Genomic DNA, 21,199 nt, shown 5'->3' with positions numbered 1-21,199 from the left:
ACTGTGATGCATTACTCCCAGCAAAAGACTGGTTGAAAGAAATATATCCGCAAATATGAAACAGTACCATTTTTGTCCACTAGGAAAGCCAGATATGTAGGTTTGGAGCCAAAAGTAAGTGGTGCATTCTGTTGTTGTTGTTTAGTTGCTCAGTCACGTCTGCCTCTTTGCAACCCATGGACTGCAGCACGCCAGGCATCCCTGTTCCTCACTATCTCCCAGGGTTTGCCGAAGTTCATGTCCATTGAGTCAGTGACGCTACCATTCAATTCAAGTTGGTGTATGTATGCATGCATGCTAAGTCACTTCAGTCATGCCTGACTTTTTGTTACCCTGTGGACTGTAGCCTTCCAGGCTTCCCTATCCTTCACCATCTCCTGAGCACTCTGAGATTAAAATTTCTCCTTTATTTTATTTGTCCATATTTGGATAGTACCTAAAGAAATGCAGGAGGGATTGTTTAGGGCTAGAAACTGATCATTTGACCTCTAGCTCCAGATATGGGAAGAGGATTTGAGTTGCGACCAGTTAGATATGGACAGAGGAGCCTTGTAGGCTGCAGTCCATGGGGTCACTAGGAGTCGGACATGACTGAGCGACTTCACTTTCACTTTTCACTTTCATGCATTGGAGAAGGAAATGGCAACCCACTCCAGTACTCTTGCCTGAAGAATCCCAGGGATGGGGGAGCCTGGTGGGCTGCCATCTATGGGGTCACACAGAGTCAGACACAACTGAAGCAACTTAGCAGCAGCACCAGCAGCAGATAGTAGTTAGAAGGAAAAGATATAGAAGAGTTGTTCTTGTTTAGTTGCTAAGTTGTGTCCATCTCTTTGTGATTCTATGGACCGTAACTGGACCGTAACCCACCAGCCTCCTCCATCCATGGGATTTCCCAGGCAAAGATACTGGAGTGAGTTGCCAAAATCTCCAGGGGATTTTCCCAATCCAGGAAATGAACCTGTGTCTCCTGCAGTGGCAGGCAAGTTCTTTGCCGCTGAGCCACCTGGGAAGCCCATGTTGAAAAGTATCTTGAAAAGTGCCGTCTGTATGTTTTTATAAATGCCTGGATACATTTTTCACAACAGATGCAACACTTAAAAAATTAATAACTGGAAGAGAGCCTGGAACACAGGAGATACCAAATAAATATATGTTGAAATCAACTAAAAAGTGTAAACAGAAAAATACAAAGAACAAGACAGTCTTTTGGACTTTAGGAAGCTCAAGTTGGTGGCAAGAACAGATAATTATAACAGCATGCCATAAGTACAGGAAAGATCCTGGGCATATGAGAACTCTTATGGATGCTTCATCCAACTTGGGTCCATATGGGTGTGAGAGGGATGTTTGTAAATGAGAACATTTCACATGAGTTTAAAAGGTATGATTATTGTTTATAGGGATGAAAGAGAAAGTAATAATATTTCAGGAAAACCAATGTAAACTTTCCTATGAGTCATGTATGATAAGGGAGCAGTAGGAGACATCTTTGGAGAAATATCAGAGTCCAAAGCATGGAGCTTCCTGCATGATATCTCAAAGAGCTTGTGTGTAATGGGGTGGTAGTATAAGTCATTTTAGAGGAGGCCTTGCAGTGTGACAATGAGAAAAATGCAATGCTTAGTTTTTTGGTTGTGAATAGTAATATAATAATAACACCTAATTGTATTATATACTGGCCACGTGGGCTTCCCACGTGACTCAGTGGTAAGGAATCTGCCTGCAATGCAGGAGACATGGGTTACATCCCTGGGTCAGGAAGATCTACTGGAGAAGGAAATGTCAACCCAGTCTAGTATTCTTGCCTGGGAAATCCCCTGGGCAGAGGGCTACAATCCATGGGTTCGCAAAGAGTTGGACACAACTGAGCAGCTGAGAACACACGCACTGTCAATGTATCAAGTATGAGATATACCTGACATCCTTTTCCATCAGAATATTTTAGATATCACTATATCACTCCATTGCTTTCTTGTTTCCAGAGTTGCTATTGAGAAATCTCGTCATTCTGATTTGATCCTTCTATGTGACCTTAATTTTTTCCCTAGAAGCATCTTAAATATTCTCATTATGCAGAGTGCTCTAATATTCCATAATCATGTGCTTTTTGCAACAGAACTTGATGTTGGTTTATTTTCATCAGTTGTGGTAATCACTCAGTGATAGCTTTCAATCTGAAGATATGCATTCTTTGGTTCTGGAAAATCGTCTATGATTTTATCCCTTATATTTTTTCTCTAATCTCCTTTTGGAAGTGTTAAGCCCTATATGCAGGATTTTCTGAGCTGATCTTCTAATATGATGATTTAATCTCATATTCTCCATCTTTTTTTGCTCGATTTTCTTTAATATTTCAGTTATTATTAATGTTTCTATTGAGTTTTCATTTCTATTATCATGTACTTAATCCCAAGGGCTCTTTTTAACTTGTGAAGAATTTCTTACATTATGACATCAGAGTTGCTGTACCTTTTCTTATATTTCTGAAGATATTAGCAACAACATTTTATTCCTTGTATAACTTTTGTTCCCATACTGCTTCTGGTCTGTTTATTTTTATTTTATTTTTGGGTTAGAGACTTTCCTTAGATGTCTGATAATTCTTGATTGTCAGCTTATATTTAACAGTAAAAATATTTTTAAACACCTGACATCAAATTCTGAACACACAGTGACACTTGATAACCTTGACATTTGCTGTAGGCTGATATGAGTAGGGTGTTTAGAGGGTGATTTTTCATCTCAGCATATTTGGGTTGTTCTTGACTGATCAATTTTTGCATAGAAGAGATGTAAACTTGTTTGCTTCAAACTCTGGGTCAGAGAGTTAAGTATAGTTTTCAGAATTCTGAAAGAGCAGAAAGGTATTATAGAAAGAGTGTGAGGTTTCAACTTTGCACACTACTGTTTTGGGTTTGTTTTTTTTTTCAGTTTGATAATACTACATATTCAATTATTCCAGAAATCTTTCAGATTCAAAACATTGTTTACACCTTCAAGTGGCATAGAGTGAAAGAAGGTTTCTAAATGCTCCTCGGACTTTTTTTACACGTGTCTCTCCTTATTTTAGTCACATCTCTTCACCATCAAATGAGACTAGGATGTGTCATCTCCCTTACTAGAACTATATATCCCCATGCCAAGTCTATTATCGTTAATAAAAATAATAATAGATTTTCTTAGGGCTGACTTTAATGCAAAAATTATACTTGGTTACCAGAAATCTATTTATAAGTATGCATGTGTATTTAAGTTTGTAAAACTTTCACAGTTATACTGCCTAATTTTTCTTTTTTAATTTAGAGCAATCTATAATGAGAACATGAGCTGTAGAAAATTAGCATACAAAAGGCAGTATACTTATAAAGCTATGCCAGCAAATAATAGCAATTTACAGACATGTTGAGTACCTTGTGAATTAATGCAGTTAAAATTATTGTAGACTAAGACAAAAGCATATGAAGAATATTGGTTAAGGTGTGAAAAGCAAAACTTTTGTTAATAAAATGTCTTTCATGCTGTTAACGTAGAGAATCATGAGAATGAGTGGTATAAATTTGTATTTTAAGTTTAAGTAGACTAAGATATCAATATTGTTGTGTAAATTAAATTGTGTAAATTGTATAGAACATTTGCATTTTATGGAGATTTTAATTCAGAAACAAAACTATACATAAAATTGCGTAGGGGGAACTTTAAGGAAACACAGAAAAAAGTATTTTACACTGAGTTTTAAGTGACAGGATGCTGATAAAACAGAAGACACTGAAAGTAATTATTATAGGTGGCAAAAAATGTTCTGGTATAAGCAATAGTTGTAACGCTGTGCAAAGGGGCAGATGACTAGGGAGTGAAATTAAATGCGATTGCACATCTCTCTCTCTGTTTCAGAGAGATAGGCATTTTAAACTGGATCATGAAATGGATTGGGAACTAAAAGGAATTCTGAGATAAATGAGAAGCCAAGCGTGAGACTTAGTGTAATATGAATTCTTACAAAAGGCTCCTGCAGAATTTATAAAATGAGAAGCTGGGATTTGCTCATGTTACTTCAAAGCAAACAAAATGTGAGTTTAAAGTCAAAGTCAAGGGGGGAAAAAAAGGAGCCTTTTTGAAGTAAACAGTGGCCATGGGTGTGTTTACGGATGCAAAATGTGTGGAGATGAGCTAAGTTTTCAAAATGAAAATAATCAGGAAAGCTGATGGATGATCAAAGAGATGTAAATGAGCATAGATACCTGAGCTTGAAAGTGTTCCAGATCAACAAGAGGCTTTGATTTTGAAGTATCTAAACTGTATATAAAATCATTTAAATGAGCTCTTTGGGTCATCCCCAAGTTCACAGGGAATATGGAGTCAGTTAGAGATGACTTATCACAATTTATTTATACATTTCAGAATCTTTTTAGACACACACATTATCACTACATGAGCTTCTATGAAATAAGCAACAGCATTAAAACCATAAAACTTCCCTACTCTCCACAGAGTTAAGATTTGGGGAATATGATTGCCAGAAGCACAAATTAAATTGTAGTAAGTGAAAAAAAAAAAGTGAATGTATCCGTTCAGTTAAGCAGTTTGAAAAGAGGTTGAATTGGACTATGGCAAAGTTCTGTTGTTTTTGTGGCTCAGTCATGTCTGACTCTTTTGTGATCCCAGGGACTGCAGCCCACCAGGCTCTTCTGTCCAAGGGATTTCCCAGGCAAGAATACTGGAGTGGGTTGCTATTTCCTTCTCCCAGGGATCTTCCCAACCTAGGGATCAAAATTGCGTATCCTGCATTGCAGGCGAATTCTTTAACGCTGACTCACCAGGGAAGTCCCACCCAGACATTAAAGAAATTTTATTAAAGATATATACCTACCTCTTTTAGCCTCTGAACTTATTCCGGTCTTTGGATTACCTTCCCTTTCTAGGCAGTTCTATCCATGTGGTAGGATTATACACCTACCTTCAGAACCAAGTCCTATCTCCATGGTTCATGAACAAATGGAAGCTTAAAATTTAAAAAAAAAAAAATGGCAAATACATCATGTAAACTGTTAACTAAGGGAGAAGTAACTCCCTGTCTTATTTTCTTCAGCTGGTATAGTTCTTTCTGTTACTTGCACACCTCAGATAGATTTCAAGTTCATTTCCAGACCACCACAATAAAACAAATGGAACAATAAAAGGAGTCAGAGAGATTTTTGGTTTCCCAGTGAATAGAAAATATAGCATATTACACTACATGCATGCATGCTAAGTTTCCTCAGTTATGTCCGACTCGGTGGCCCTACAGACTGTAGCCCACCAGGCTCCTCTGTCCATGGGATTCTCCAGGCAAGAACACTGCAGTGGATTGCTGTGCCCTTCTCCAGGGGATCTTCCAGACCCAGGAATTGAACGCAAGTCTCTTATATCTCCTGCATTGGCAGGCGGGTTCTTTACCACTAGCATCACCTGGGAAGCCCATATTACATTTTACTGTAGCCTATTAAGTGTTCAGTGGCATTATGTCTAAAAAATAATGTACATACCCTAATTAAAAGATGCTTTGTTGCTAAAAAATGCTGACCCATTTGTGACAATGCAGGGTTACCACAAACCTTCAGTTTGTAAATAAAAAAAAAGGATATCTGTGAAGCACAATAAAATAAAGTATGCCTCTACTTTTTACCATTGGAGAGTTGGGGAATAGTGGAATGACTTTCCACAAACAGAATAAACTACTATCCACTAACAGTTTAAAGACTACAATGCAATCCATATTTAGGGAACACCAACCATGGACCGGTACTCTGCTACAGGTGCTTCGGTGAAAAAATACACAAAGATTTCTATTCTCATGGAGCTAAGGAAATCAGTTAAAGAAATCAGAATATAATAATCATAAAAAAGGCATACATTATGTAATCTTTTAGAAAGTGATAGATACTTTGCAAAAAAGTGATAAAGAGTTATGTTGAAGAAAGGGCTTCAGAATACAGGGATTTGCAATATGGGGGGCTGGCACTTTAAATATAGTGCCTAAGGCAGGACTCACTGAGAAGTGTTTGCCAGGCAAGACTAGCATGGAAGTGGGAGGTGGCCACTGGGATATCTAGAGAGTAGCATTCCTTTCAGGCCTAAGAGAGGAACCTCTCTGACCTGGCAGGGGAATAGCATGAGGGCTTAGTGTGGTTAGAATGGGAGAGTGAGGAGATGTCAGAAAGTGAAACTCATGTCTGACTTTGACTTTATTCTGAGTGACATGTGGAAGCTTTAGAAGGTTTTGAGTAGAGGAATGACATAATCCACACTGTGTTTTTAAAAGATCCATTCTGGCTGCTCTATCAAGACTAAACTGCACACGAACAGAGAAGCAGGGAGATCTGTTAGTAGGAAACGGAGTAATCTAAGAGAAAACTGATGGTGTCTTGGACCAAGATACATCCAGAGTATTCCGGTTCTTGAAGTGACACTGAGTAAGCACAGAACACATGCGTACTATAACAGTCTGGATTACAACTTCTGTTTAATTTGGCCGATGCTTCATGGAGAGAAAAATGTAATATTTTATCCTGAACAATTATAAGACTTTGTTATAATGTACCTAGTTATTCATAACATAGCTGATCATGGCTTTACTAATAGCATTCTATACAATTATATAGGGCTTTCTTCTATCATTTTTTATACAAATTTACGTTCTTCCATTATTCTGTGAAATAAGGAACCCAGGCATTATCAATACTGTTTTATAAGTAGAGAAATGGACGATCACCATAATTAGGTGCCTCGCTCAAATCAGGGGATCTTCAAGAATTCTAAGTGTCAAAGCAGCACTGAAAAGGCATCCATTTCATCCTGCTGTTTTCTCTAAGGTAGCTTTTTTCTTTTTAACATGTCATTTTTAGTGAAGTCCTGCAGTTGTTATCCATTTTCTTCCACTCACTCCTTTTGACACCTACAAGTTCAACTCTTACTCTTTTGAATGCTCTTCTAAGAACAATCCTCTTGCTTGGCAATTGTACAGCCCTTCTGCCTTCTTTGCCCTCTTAGGGAATTTAGAAGATTTGATGGAGAATTTTTTTCTCTCTCTTTTTGTCCTAAACTCTCTCCCCCTTTGCCTTCCATCTTGGTGCCAACTATCGAAGCTGAGGTGCTACAGAGATATCTAGATTTTCAATTGAAAACCAGTGTACTACATTCATCTAATTTCAACCACAACATCTGCAACAGCCAAGTTCAGCTCACTTCCATGCATACAATTCTCTGGAGAAGGAAATCACAACCCACTGCAATATTCTTGCCTGGAGAATCCCATGGACAGAGGAGCCTGGTGGGCTATGGTCCATAGGGTCGCAAAGAGTCGGACACAACTGAAGCGACTTAGCATGCATCCAATTAACCTTAGGTGATGTGAACTTGAATGCTTCACTACTACCTTAGGAATATTAGCACTGATTTTGTAAGTGCTCTTAAAATTCACTCTTCCCACTTCTGGGGTCTGACTTTTGACATTAGTGGTCTCTCAGTTGTTTGTGATTTCAAATGTTGGATTACATTTGATTCTAGCTGGTCATTCAATCACTTTACTGACTTTGACTTTCAAACTACTCTGTGTCAAACATTCTCCTTTAGTTTCAGTTCCATCAAACTGGACCTGGTTCTCATTAGCTTATACCTGATTTATTTTGACAATATCACTGATAATTTCCTGACCTCAAGACAATTTATAATAGTGTCCTTCATACCGCATCTGGAAACCCTATAGTGACATTTCCCCCTACAGCATCAAACTTAAATAGCTCCGGTTCTCAATTGCGTAACTAATTTTTTATCAATTTACTTCTAAAAAATTGTCTTACCAATCCCCTGGACTTGACCAGAGAAAGGCAGCAGGGAACTAAAGTTTGTTGCTCCTGTTGTTCAGGGGCTCAGTAGTGTCCGACTTTCTGCAACTCCATGGACTGCAGCACACCAAGGTTCCCGGTCCATCACCATCTCCGGGAGTTTGCTCAAACTAATGTCCATTGAATCAATGGTGCTATCCAAACATACTATCCTCTGTTACCTCTTTAACCTCCTGCCCTCAAGATTTTCCAGCATCGGGGTCTTTTCCAATGAGGCGGCCCTTTGCATCAGATGGCCAAAGTGTTGGAGCTTCAGTATTGGTTTTTCCAATGAATATTCAGTGTTGATCTCCTTTAGGACTGGCTGGTTTGATCTTCTTGCAGTTCAAGGGACTCTTAGGAATCTTCTCCAGCACCACAATTCAAAAGCATCAATTCTTCAATGCTCAGCCTTTCTTATGGTCCAACTCTGACATCTGTACATGACTGCTGAAAAACCATAGCTCTGACTATACGGACCTCTGTCAGCAAAGTGATGTCTCTCTGCTTTTTAATACACTGTCTAGGTTTGTCATAGCTTTCCTTCTAAGGAGCAAGCTGCAGTTGAATTTTAATTAAATGGCTATTCAATTTTAATTTTGTGGCTGCAGTCACCTTCAGCAGTGATTTTGAAGCCCCCAAAAATAAAATGTTTGTGAAATGTCAACTGCCTGCTGGTCATATAAGACAAGGAAGAAGATTATAAGGAAGGGACTTTAAAAAGAATGTATAGTACATGGTATAGCCACTTCACAGAGAAGTTGTTGAAGTTGATATGGTGATGTGTCATGCATTAGGGAAAACAGAAATAGCTGTTCTGAAAAGTGAAATCAGATGGCAAATGCTAGCACAATTAGTTCATCTTGTTCTGCCTCTGGCAATGTGGAAGGATGAGTTGGAAACATACATAAACAGTACAGGAACATTCTCTCCTGTTAGGCCTTTGGATCTTCAAAGTTGTAAACTGAAACAGGATTCACAAGCTTATAACCTTGGTCTGAGCTAATGCTGAAAATGAGGCAGACTCATAAGGGGACTCTCGTCAGTTCTAAGATCAGTGTGTTAGGTTTAGAGGAATTATTGGGCTTCCCTAGTAGCTCAGATGGTAAAGCATCCACCTGCAATGCAGGAGACCCAGGTTCAATCCCTGGATCAGGAAGATCCTCTGGAAAAGGAAATGGCAACCCACTCCAGTATTCTTGCCTAGAGAATTTCATGGACAGAGGAGCCTGGTGGGCTACGGTCCATGGAGCTGCAAAGAGTCAGACATGGCTGAACGACTAACACAGGCACACACAGAAAATTATTAGAAGTTCAACATGGAAGCAGGTACATTTCGAGGAGCTGGTGAGTTTAATGTGGACAATAATAAGGTTTTTCATACTCACTCTAGAAAAAGAAGAGAAAAATATCTCAGTAGGGTTTGGAAAAAATGTATCTGTGATATCCTGGATCTTTTTGCAAATTATTACTCCATATTTAGCATATGCTGCTTATTATTTCCTTTAAAATCCATTTCCTAATAAAATTTTCTAACAAATGTGTGTTACGTATGGGTGTATATATGTATGTGTGTGTGTGAAGGAGAGAAAAACAGAAACACATAAAAATGGGAGGGAGACATTGAAAAAAATTCTACTTTCCACAAAAATGTTTTGTAGGGAGATTGAAGATAAGTGTATATATGATAAATCTGTAACAGCATAACTTATGTCAAAGATGCTGAAACATTCAGTCCAGTTCAGTTGCTCAGTCACGACCCCATGGACTGTATCAGGCTAGGCTTCCTTGTCCATCACCAACTCCCAGAGCTTGCTCAAACTCATGTCCATCTAGTCAGTGATGCCATCCAACCTTCTCATCCTTTGCCATCCCCTTCTCCTCAATCTTTCCCAGCATCAAGCTCTTTTCCAATGAGTCAGTTCTTCACATCAGGTGACCAAAGTATTGGAATTTCAGTTACAGCATCAGTCCTTCCAGTGAATATTCAGAACTAATTCCCTTTAGGACTGACTGTCTCTTTGTAGTCCAAAGGACTTTTAAAAGTCTCTTGAAACATCAATAAACTTGATCTCAAGTGACCTGGACTGCAGTGGCTTGAAGCAAGGTTTTAGTTCACAGCCAGAGACTGAGGTAGGGTCACAGCAGTGGTCAGCAACAAGGGCCCTGACCCTTTGGCTTTGCAGAAAAGAATTCCCCAAAAGACAGAGAGTAATGAAACAAGTAAAGTTTATTAAAGGGAAACGAGTATAGTACATGTGGATAGACACACAGGTGAACTCAGAGAGAGAGTCATGCCCTCATGGTAGTTTGAATCAGTTATATAGGGGCATTTCTTTCAGGTTTCCTTTGTGTAATCATTTTGACTGGCCTGACTCTGAGTCTGTATTTGGGATTTCTCAGGATCCTTCCATGTGTGTGGGCAAATGTCTCAGCCTAAATGAGTTCTACCAAAGAGGCCTATGGGTAGGCTTGACGTTACTCCCCTTTTGAACACCAAGGAGCTTTCTACTTGGGAAGTCAAGCTTTCTTTGACTTTAAGAATGAAAAATATGTGACTTTTTTTATCTGGGCAGCACCAAGCCTCTTCTCTTGATTGTTCTGCTGTGAAAGGAGCCACTCACCAGTGTACAATGCAGTCAGGTATCTATTCTGTACTGTGAGGAAACATCACCTGTTTTCTCACTTATTACCATGAGGTAAAGTGAAAGTGAAAGTCACTCAGTCATGCCTGACTCTTTGTGACACCATCGACTATACAGTCCGTGGAACTCTCCAGGCCAGAATACTGGAGTGGGTAGCCTTTCCCTTTTCCAGCCAACCCAGGGATTGAACCCAGGTCTCCCACATTGCAGGCAGACTCTTTACCAGCTGAACCACCAGGGAAGCCCAAGAATACTGGAATGGGTAGCTTATCCCTTCTCCAGTGGATCTTCTGTACCCAGGAATTGAACTGCACAAATCAACATAGAATATTGAACTGGGGTCTCCTGCATTGCAGATGGATTCTTTACCAGTTGAGCTACTAAGAAGTGCACTAGTCCTGACAGCCAACATGGCAAGAGAATTTCAGAATTCTGTTGTCTGTTAAAGAGATTAGAGATATTAAAAAAAAAAAAAGTGGTAAACAGACCAGCTAAATGTGCTTCCCTTAGAAAAGAGAACACGCTGATACTTTTCTATAAAGCTTCCTGGGTGAAAGAAGTGTGAGTTAATGTTGAGAACCATTGTACCGGGTGGAATTACAGACTTTAGTATATTTTAACCATTTACTATTTTTATAGCTATCAATTCCATGTATGGAAGCCACATTTTTTGAAATAGATTGGAGGCACCTTAAGAGCAGAGACTAATTTCTTGTTTTTGCCTATTTTTTATGTCTTTTATATCCTTTGTATCTAGCACATGCCTGGTGTATACTAGGTTCTTATTAGAAATACTTATTTTATGAATACTCATCATTAAATGCATGATTGCATAATTCCATATCATGTTTTCTGGTCCCACTGGTATTAGTTCAGACATCTACTGGAAGGCTAATTTTCTCTTTGTCCATAACTGATTCCCTGTCTATTACACACAGGCCGAGTTAAATTCCTATAATAACACCGATAAAACAACTCTCTGGAGTTTCACTTGTGGGGTTACCCTTCAAAGCAATCAGTTCCAGGTGTATTAGTCTCTTTGGGCTGCCATGACAAAATATACCAAACTTGATGGTTTAGAACAACAAAAGTGTGTACTTTTATAGGCCTGGAGGCTGGAAGTTTGAAATTAAGATGTCAGCCATACTCCCTCTGAAGGCTCTAGCGGAGAGTATTTCCTTGCCTCCTCCAGGTTCTATTGCCTCCAGGCATTCCTCAGCTATGGCAGTCTTACCCCAGCTTCTGCCTCCATCTTTACTCTGTGTTATCTTCTACTTGTAAGGAGACAAATTATCAGATTTAGGCTCACCTTAAATTCAGCAATCATTTAATCTTGAGATTGTTTACTAACTCCATGTGCAAACACCCTATTTCAAAAAATAGATTACAATCTGAAGTTCTGTGTGGACATGAATTTCGGAAGAACGCTATTCAACTCACTAGGATAGTCAAAGAACTAACTAGAAATTGTCTCTGTTGAAGGGTTAATGTTGTGTTAGTACCATGCATTCTCAGTTGCACAGTCATGTCTGACTCTTTGTGACTCCATGGACTGTAGCCCATCAGGCTCCTCTGTCCATGGGATTTCCCAAGCAAGAATACTTGAGTAGGTTGCCATTTCCTCCTCCAAGTACCATGACAAATATGCAATAGGACAGCTTTGTAAAACCAGAAAATTTCTATTTTCAATCAAACTAAATGTGCTGCATTTTGAGAGCCAATAAAAACACAGAAAAGCATACATAATAGCTTTTGTCTTATTATTTCTGCAATTCTTTATTTTGCTTCAGGGAGAAAATTAGAATTTTTGTTAAAAATTATCATTGAATATCATATATGCAGATGTAAATGTTGTTTCTGTACATAAGAACTTCATCAGGCAGATTTAGATACATCCTTAGGGCTTATAATTCAACTTCAGCTAGTAAATATCATTTTTACTTTGCAAGGAAAACATATTCTTATATGAGAGAAGAGGGAAGTGTCTTTAAAACACATTCTGTGCTGTGCTTAGTCACTCAGTTGTGTCCGACTCTTTGCGACCCCACGGACTGTAACCTGCCAGGCTCCTCTGTCCATGGAATTCTCCAGGCAAGAATACTGGAGTGGGTTGCCATGCTCTCCTCCAGGGAATCTTTCCAACTCAGGGACTGAACCCAGGTCCCCTGCATTGCAGGCAGGTTCTTTACCTTCTGAGCCATCAGGGAAGCCTAAGAATACTGGAGTGGGTAGCCTATCGCTATGCCAGGGGAACTTCCCAACCCAGGAATCGAACAGGGGTCTTCTGCATTATAGGAGGATTCTTTACCAGCTGAGCAACCAAGGAAGCCCAAAACAAACTCTGAAACTCAAAATTCAGGAACTTTTAGGTTTGTCGATTATGTTCATTTTAATAGTAAAAATGTATGCTTCATCATTAAGGATTTTAGAACATAGTGAAATGTCTTGTATCGGGCTGCTTCAAGATGGAAGAAAGAGCCTGGAGTCAGCAACAGAGACACCAGTGGTTTAACGGGTAGAGGGATCTTACTTCTCTGAAGCAAGGTTCTGGAATGCCACCCCACCATGTGTTTAGATGGAAGGCAGGGTGTGGTGGCAGTCTTTGTTCCTGGGGAATAGGGCAAGTTGCTCGTTAGAGAATTGCATTAAGCCGGCTCATTGGTTATTAGGGAAATAAAAACCAACGAGAGGGACACACTCCTCACTGCCCCTTTGATAAGCTATCATAGTAGAGATGTTCTGATCTAAAGTTAGAACGATAATGAGCTGGGGCCTGGGGCAGGTATAGAGGAAGGTCAGTCAGGTGAACAGGGTATAGTTGAAGTGGGGGGGTGTACAGAGAACAAGAGATCAGCCATCTTGGGTAGCTTCACCATACAAGTGGAAAGTAAAATTATGAATAGTATACAAAGACTCACTGTCTTTTATCTTGTAAACACATCTGTGAATTAGGTATAGCTATTCATTTAAGAAACAGATTCTATTTAATTGACTGCACATAGTTTGTGCCACGATTCAAAACTGGAGACTTCTTAGGTCAATAAATTTGCTTCTATTTCTTTAATTTATTCTATAGTATCTGTAAACAAAAAGAGGATAATGACTCTGAAGTGGTATAGACATTTCACAACTGATCTTATGAAACTATTGGTAAAATCAAATTGTATTCTTATCATGTGTAAATATGGGTATTTGGTTTGTTAAATATTATGTGAGTGGCTTTTACAATACAGGCATAACATTTTTGTGTGTGTGTGTGCTTCACAAATATATATATATATTTTTTTTTTTTTTCTTTTTTTACAGACTGAAAGTTTGTGGCAACCCTGTCTTGAGCAAGTCTGTTGGTGCCATTTTTTCCAACAGCATTTGCTCACTTTGTGTTTCTGTGTCACATTTTGGTAATTCTCACAATATCCCAAACCCTCAACCAGCAAAAAGATTATGATTTGCTGAAGGCTTAGATGATGGTTTGCATTTTTTAGCAATAAATATTTTAAAATTAAGATATGTACAGTTTTTATAGACATAATGCTATTGCATACTTAAAAACCTATAGTATAGTATAAGCATAACTTTTCTATGCACTGGGAAACCAACAAATCTGTCTGGCTTGCTTTATTGTAATATTTGCTTTATGGAGTAGTCTGAAACTAGACCCGCAATATAGCTAAGATATGCCTGTATCATCAACATCAAATCATGCATCATCATCATCATCATTATAACAGTAGAATATTAATATTAAAATACATTTATGAAAAGTAATAGTATACTAATATTAAGCATATTTAAAGTTATTTTTTTGATGTGTAGTTTCAGAATATAACATTTATGTTCAAACTTCAGTTAAGTATACTACATTTGTACAGATATATATGGGAAGATTCCCTGGAGGAGGGCATGCCAAGCCAGTCCAGTATTCTTCTCTGGAGAATCACCATGGACAGAGGAGTCTGGCATCCTTCAGTCCATGGAATTACAAAGAGGAGGACATGACTGAACGACTAAGCAAAGCACAACATATATTAAATATATATCTTGCAAATATATGATTTTAGGTTAAGTTTGCTCCTTAATGTTTATTAAGTAGAAAAAAATTACTGATAGATTATAAAGCAAAGGCAATATCTTTAATGTTTGCCTAGGAGCATTCTTATTAGGAAGAACAAGGAATTTTGTTTCTAACTCTTACAGCCTGAAGCTTGTTGTAAACATGTAGGCAGTATTTATTTAGAGGAACTAACAAAATCAAATGGTAACTGTGGAAAATCAAACACATTGTGAAAATTGTATAGCTTACAATTTGTCAAGTAAAGTAGGACATACTTAACTTGCCTTGTAGCTCAAAATAATTCATAAATGCTGAATAATAGCTTTATTAATAATTAAACAGAAGAGATAAGTAGCACGTGTAACCTAAAAATGTTACAATTTTTGAAAAGACATAGGGAAGGCAGAGAATCATATTAGAAAAAATAAAGGTGCATGATAGTAGAAATAAAAGATAAAATTGAACTTCAAGTTAAAAATGTAGAATGAAGCAAATCACAAGATATTTGGTTATTGCCAATTTCAAGTCAACAAGAAAATCAGTCCTTAGAATCTCATGAAGTTTATTTAAATCATAGAAGAAGCAATTAATTAAGGACATCATTTTCTTCCTTTAAAAATTCAATCTATTTTCTCCTTTTATGGGCTTATTTCCTTTTTTATCTGTCTTTCCACTTCACATATATTCCTATTTCAGTCTGTCTTTAAGATTGAACTTAGAGTCTATTTTCCTACTTGTTTTCTCTTTTTCCCCAAACTAGGATGCACCAAATACTTTTTGTCTTCTTTTTTAATCCTAATTTTATATATATTCCCCATAGTAAAAATTGCCCAATAAGATTATGAAAGAATCTAATAGAAGGAATGTCCATTGGCCTCTTACAAAAGTCAAGCAGAATCAACATGAGTGCTTGCCATATACTCACATTCATTTAATATAGGTTAGAGGTTGTTTCAAAATGGCACATGGAAAAACCCTAATTGGAGCACCTGTACTACACGTGTGTCCATTTTTCTTTCTATTTTTAGGATTTCAAAGCTGAAACAGTTTAAATGTTATTTAAATTTAATTATGGGTTTCCCTGGTGGCTCAGTGGTAAAGGATCCGCCTACCAGTGTAGGAGAGGCTGGTTTAATCTTTGGTCTGGGAAGATCTCCTAGAGAAGGAAATGGCCACCTGCTGCAGTAATCTTGTAGGAAGAGCCCCATGGACAGAGGAGCCTGGCAGGCTACAGTCCATGGGGTTGCAAGGAGTCGGACACTACCTAGTGACTGAACAACAAATTTAATTTAATTAGGTTTAAATGTAATTTTAATTAGTCCAGGACATTTAAAAGTCATATTTATCTGTATACACATGTGAATACACACATATGTAAATACACTATATATATATATTTTTAACAAATGCATGGTAATTAATAGTTTCTGCTTCTCCGTGGGATGGAGCAGTTTGCATCAAGCCAGCATTCCAACCAAAGAAAACTAGAAAACCCAGATAAAACAGAGAAATTGTCTCTTTGAAGGTATCAGAGATCTGCAGTGACAACGCTATCTAGAGAGGCTAAAACTCCAGGGAGGAAAGACCTTCAGAGAGTTGAGCAGACATCTACAGCCACCTTTATTCTGGAGGACTTCGCTATTTCTAATTCTGCACAAATGTCTAAGGATTGGACCTTTGTGTCAGCAGAAGATTATTGGCGGTGGACAGGGAGCTTTTGGTGGGAAGGTGTACTCAAACATCTTGGGCCTGTTTCAGTCTGGGATTCTATAGGAATGGAACCTAAAAATCTAAGCCACGTTGTAAAAATCAGGCAGAATTCTCTTAATTGTGAGAAAAGTCTGCTGCTGCTGCCGCTAAGTCGCTTCAGTCGTGTCCGACTCTGTGCGACCCCATAGACGGCAGCCCACCAGGCTCCCCCGTCCCTGGGATTCTCCAGGCAAGAACACTGGAGTGGGTTGCCTAATCAGGTGTTGACTGGGGTTGGGAGAGTTCCTAAACACTAGATCGATAATTTAAATATTCTAGGAGATCCAGTGCACATCAAGTGTAGGCATCTTCCCTGGGGTCTTGGCTGTGTGGGCTGAGTGCAGTCGTATTTGAGTTAAGATGATCAGCCTCTGCTCTCTCTACCTGGCAGCATGCATGATAAGTCACTTCATTCTGTCCAGCTCCTTGTAACCCCATGGACCAGAGCCAACCAGGTTCCTCTGTCCGTGTTATCTCCCAGGCAAGAATACTGGAGTGGGTTGCCACTTTCTTCTCCAGGAGATCTTCCAGATCAAGGGATCAAACCCCCGTCTCATGTCTACTGCACTGGCAAGCGTGTTCTTTATGACTAGCACCACCTGGGAAGCCCAGACTTACCTGGCAAAGGGAAAACTTAATCATTACTCACAGAAGTTAACACCATCTGGAGACTTTAAAAAACACAGTATCTATCATTAAAGCAAAATTACTAAGCACACCAAACCCTATGACCAAAATGAAGCGTACACTGGCATCTGGTGAAATTCCCTATTTTTTCCCTTTATTTTCTGTAATATATTTATCATAACTATTTTAAAGTCCTTGTCAACTAATTCTAATGTGTGGATCACTGAAGATCTGAGTTTACTGTTTTTCTTTTCAACTTTTGAATATTATGAATATTTTGAGCTCTGTTGAATATTTTGTATACATCTTTCATTTAATGTATCTGAAACAGATATCAAGGGGTAGAATTTCTGGATCAGACTGCATCTGTATATTCTGCTTTGTAAGATACTACCAAGTAGTTTTTTTTTGTTTTTTTTTTTTTTTTTTTTTTTTTTTTTTGTTGGCAAAGTAATGTCTCTGCTTTTATTTTTTTTTTTTTTTTTTATAAATTTATTTATTTTACTTGGGGGCTAATTACTTTACAATATTGTAATAGTTTTTGCCATACATTGACAAGTAGTTTTTAAGTGATTGCAACAATTTATGCCAGTTGTCCCACATGCTTAACAATACTTGCTATTTTCTGACTTTCTCTTCCTATTCATTATGGTGGGCGGATAGTGGTAGCATCTTGTGATTTATACTTATGATGAAAATAATGTTGACAGGTTTTCATATGCTTATTGGTCATTTCAAAACCCTCTTTATGAAGTGTCCAAGGATTTTGTCTATTTTTCTGTGAGACTATCTGCTTTTTTCTAATCAATTCTTTTTCATAGAAATAACACAAAATACCTTTTTACTGTAGTATTGGTACAGTATGTAATAATAGTGTGCTATCAAGCAATAAGATTAAATGAATAAAGACTACACAAATCAACATAGAAGGATATCTCAAAAATAATGTGAAGCAAAGTAAGCCAGATACAAAAGAGTACATAATTTAGATTCCATTTACATTAAGTTAAAATGAAGTAAAATTGATCTAAAGTGTTCAACCTCAGGAGAGGGATTTTATGACTGGAATGGAGCATAAGGAACAATTTGGGAACATGAATAATATTCTTTTTCTAGATTTGGGTGTTAATTATGCAGTTATATTAACTTTATGAAGATTTACTCAATTGTGTGCTTATAATTTATGCTCATTTCTTTTGTTATACTATAATAGTATCATAAAAATAAAAAAATTACATTTAAAATCCTGACAAATTTTAATAAACACAAGAGACTGTATTCTACCAGAGACTTGTTGACCTTTATAGTAGTCATAGTCAGACTTTACACTGTGCTTATTTCATATTGATGAAACCAACACTATACAATCTATTGCTGTATTTTTAGAATTGTTTTTTAATTTCTTTGCACAAATTATTTTTGAAAAATTGTATCTTCATTATCATTATACACAGAATACTCTATTTTCAGCTCTTTCACTAACATTCAGTGTATTAAAAATAAAAAAAAATAGTGGCAAGGAGCTTTATATTACAACCAGTGATAAGATAAAACAGATTGTTCTAGAAAAGTAGAGACTTAGAAAAATTGTTTAAAAAACTGGTAACTTGTTGGCTTTCTAGGTGTAGCACTGAAATACTTATAAATCTAAAACAAAAGCAACTCAGATTATTAGAATTGTGTTCCCAAGGAAAAGTGAAAATGAAACAACGGACTTTACTCATGTGATTTGTCCAAAAAGCCTTGATATGACTATCTTGTTGATACAAATGTAACCTAGTCCATAGGACACTATTTATAATAGTTGATTTACTCAGATATGACCATACAGGCGCCATAAATATGACGTTCCAAGAAGTTTTTCTTAATAACTTAAGTCAGCATGCCAGGTTTTTGCCAAACATAACCTCCAAATATACAGGGAATAACCTCACTTTTTAATGTCATATCTATTGAAAAAATTATGTATAAAGGAAAGCATATAGAAATAGGGAGATTGTGAAAGCATATGTGTTCTATAACTGACTGAAGGATAGATTTCTGGTATCATTGTTAAAGTTATGACTGCTGCATTCAAAATTAAAGAACACATATAAAACCCTAAAATATCTGATGTGTTGGTCTCTCACTGTTCTTTCAATTTTCATCACATGTGTCACTTGTTTTAACCTTCTGTTCATTTAATGTGTACAACATGAATTTTGCCTATAATACAGTTTTAGCTTCCATTTTCTCATTATCTATCCTATTGCTTTAGAATTGTCCATTTAGATATTAAGGTAGGTTGCAACTTGATGTGAATTTCTCCAACAGTACAGTAATCAGGAGACTGATGCTCCCTGGTAGGAAAACTCCATTTACTTGCAGTTTTTTTTTCTCTGCCGCCACCCCCTCCTCTCGCCCCGCTTTGGTTTTTGGTGAAGCTGCTGTCCTGGGGTAAATTCTTCATTTGCAGCCACTTCTTCTAAGAATCACTTTACATCTCAGTTGGGCTTACATTTTGATGTTGCTGACCAGTGAATGAGAAAGAAGGCAGTTGTGCAGTTGGGGTTGTGTTTTTCCTTCTAGCCCAGCCAATCAAATATTTTGATCCACAGCAACAAAAGGGGATTTGTGTTGTGTGTTCACACTTGAGTCCTATTTCCAACACTCACTTCTGTGATTTTTTCACCAAGAGAAGTGTCTGGTGGCCCTTATATTCTTACCTCCTTCAGTCTGCTACGATCAGTGTTTGGTGATGTAATTTGTTATGTTGGCACTTTCTTCTGTTTTCTCAACTAAAGGAAAGTTCCATTTGCTATTTTCAGTGGACTTAGGGTCAGGGTACACTGTCTAAATGCCTTGAGATAAGTAAGTTTAAAAAGCTAAATATTCGATACGATAATACATCTAATTGCAATGAAACACTGACTTTGAAACAGAGGATCTCAGTTCAGGTTCTGGCCCTCTCACTTCCTAATTATAAAGTTGGACAAGGTATATCAGGCCCTGTAAAATACAATAATAATAGTTTCCATTGCTTAGGTTTGTTGTGGAGACTAAAAGTTAATTAATGTACAGCAATTAAAAGAGTGCCTGGAAAGTATTACAGACAACATTAAGATTAGTCATTATTAGTATTACAAATATTCTTAACCAATTCTTCTAATATATGACTTGCTACTTTGGAATTTCAAATTGTATTGTAGCTTTTATTCAGTCACTAAGTCATGTCTGACTCTTAGTGATCCCATGGGCTGCAGCATGCCAGGCTTCCCTGTCCTTCGCTATCTCCTGGAGTTTGCTCAGACTTATGCGGATTGAGTCGGAGATGCTATCCAATCATATTACCCTCGGCTGACCCCTTCTCCTCCTGTCCTCAATCTTTCCCAGCATCAAAGTCTTTTCCAATGAGGTTGGTGCAAAAGTAATTGGGACTTTGGACCTTGAATTTTAAATAATTGTAGCTAGGCTTAAACACATCTTTGTTAATCAATCAACATATTTTTGCCAATGAGAAATAAATTTGTTTATTTCTGTAGTGTAAAAATCTGTGCTTTAGGATTCAATGAACTCTTGCAAAGCATTTTCAGCCACCTGCTGGTTGTGGAAGCATTTTTCCTGCAAAAAAAAAATGTCAAGATGCTTGAAGTAGTGGTAGTTGGTTGGCAAGAGGTCAGGTGAATATGGTGGACGAGGCAAAACTTCACAGCCCAATTTGTTCAACTTTTGAAGCACTGGTTGTGCGACATGTGGTCTGGCATTGTTGTGGAGAAGAATTGGGCCCTTTCTGTTGACCAGTGCTAGCTGCAGTCATTTCAGTTTTTGGTGCATCTCATTGATGTGCTGAGTGTACTTCTCAGATGTAATGATTTTGCCAAGATTCAGAAAGCTGGAGTGGATCAGACCAGCAGCAGACCATCAAACCATGACCATGACCATTTTTTGGTGCAAGTTTGGCTTTGGGAAGTGCTTTGGAGCTTCTTCTCAATCCAGCCACTGAGCTGGTCATTGTCAGTTTGTCATATACAACCTACTTTTCACCATATGTCACAATCCAATCGACAAATGATTCGTTATTGTTGCGTAGAATGAAAGAAGACAACATTTCAAAACAATGATAGTTTTGATTTTTGATCAGCTCATGAGGCATCCACTTAGCGAGCTTTTTCACCTTTCCAATTTGCTTCAAATGCTGAATGACCAGAGAATGGGCAATGTTGAATTTTTGGGCAACTTCTCATGTAGTTCTAAGAGGATCAGCTTTGATGAGGCTCTCAATT

At 37.7% G+C, this 21,199-nt stretch overlaps 2 long non-coding RNA genes across 2 annotated transcripts in view; both read left to right on the top strand.

Moving 5' to 3' along the window:
* Positions 1-21,199, top strand: part of LOC145529454 (uncharacterized) — a 102,903-nt gene that overhangs the window by 72,081 nt on the left and 9,623 nt on the right. The gene's annotated exons all lie outside the window — the stretch shown is intronic.
* On the top strand, positions 15,466-18,677 carry LOC145530523 (uncharacterized). Its single transcript, XR_014071862.1, has 2 exons — positions 15,466-17,337; positions 17,500-18,677. It is a non-coding gene; the product is annotated as an uncharacterized LOC145530523 (long non-coding RNA).

This window comes from Giraffa tippelskirchi, chromosome 12 (assembly GCF_054371585.1).
Source record: "Giraffa tippelskirchi isolate mGirTip1 chromosome 12, T2T-mGirTip1v1.2.pri, whole genome shotgun sequence".
Taxonomy (NCBI): domain Eukaryota; kingdom Metazoa; phylum Chordata; class Mammalia; order Artiodactyla; family Giraffidae; genus Giraffa; species Giraffa tippelskirchi.
Note: the sequence above shows the minus strand (reverse complement) of the source record. Positions and strands in the feature narration are given on the sequence as shown.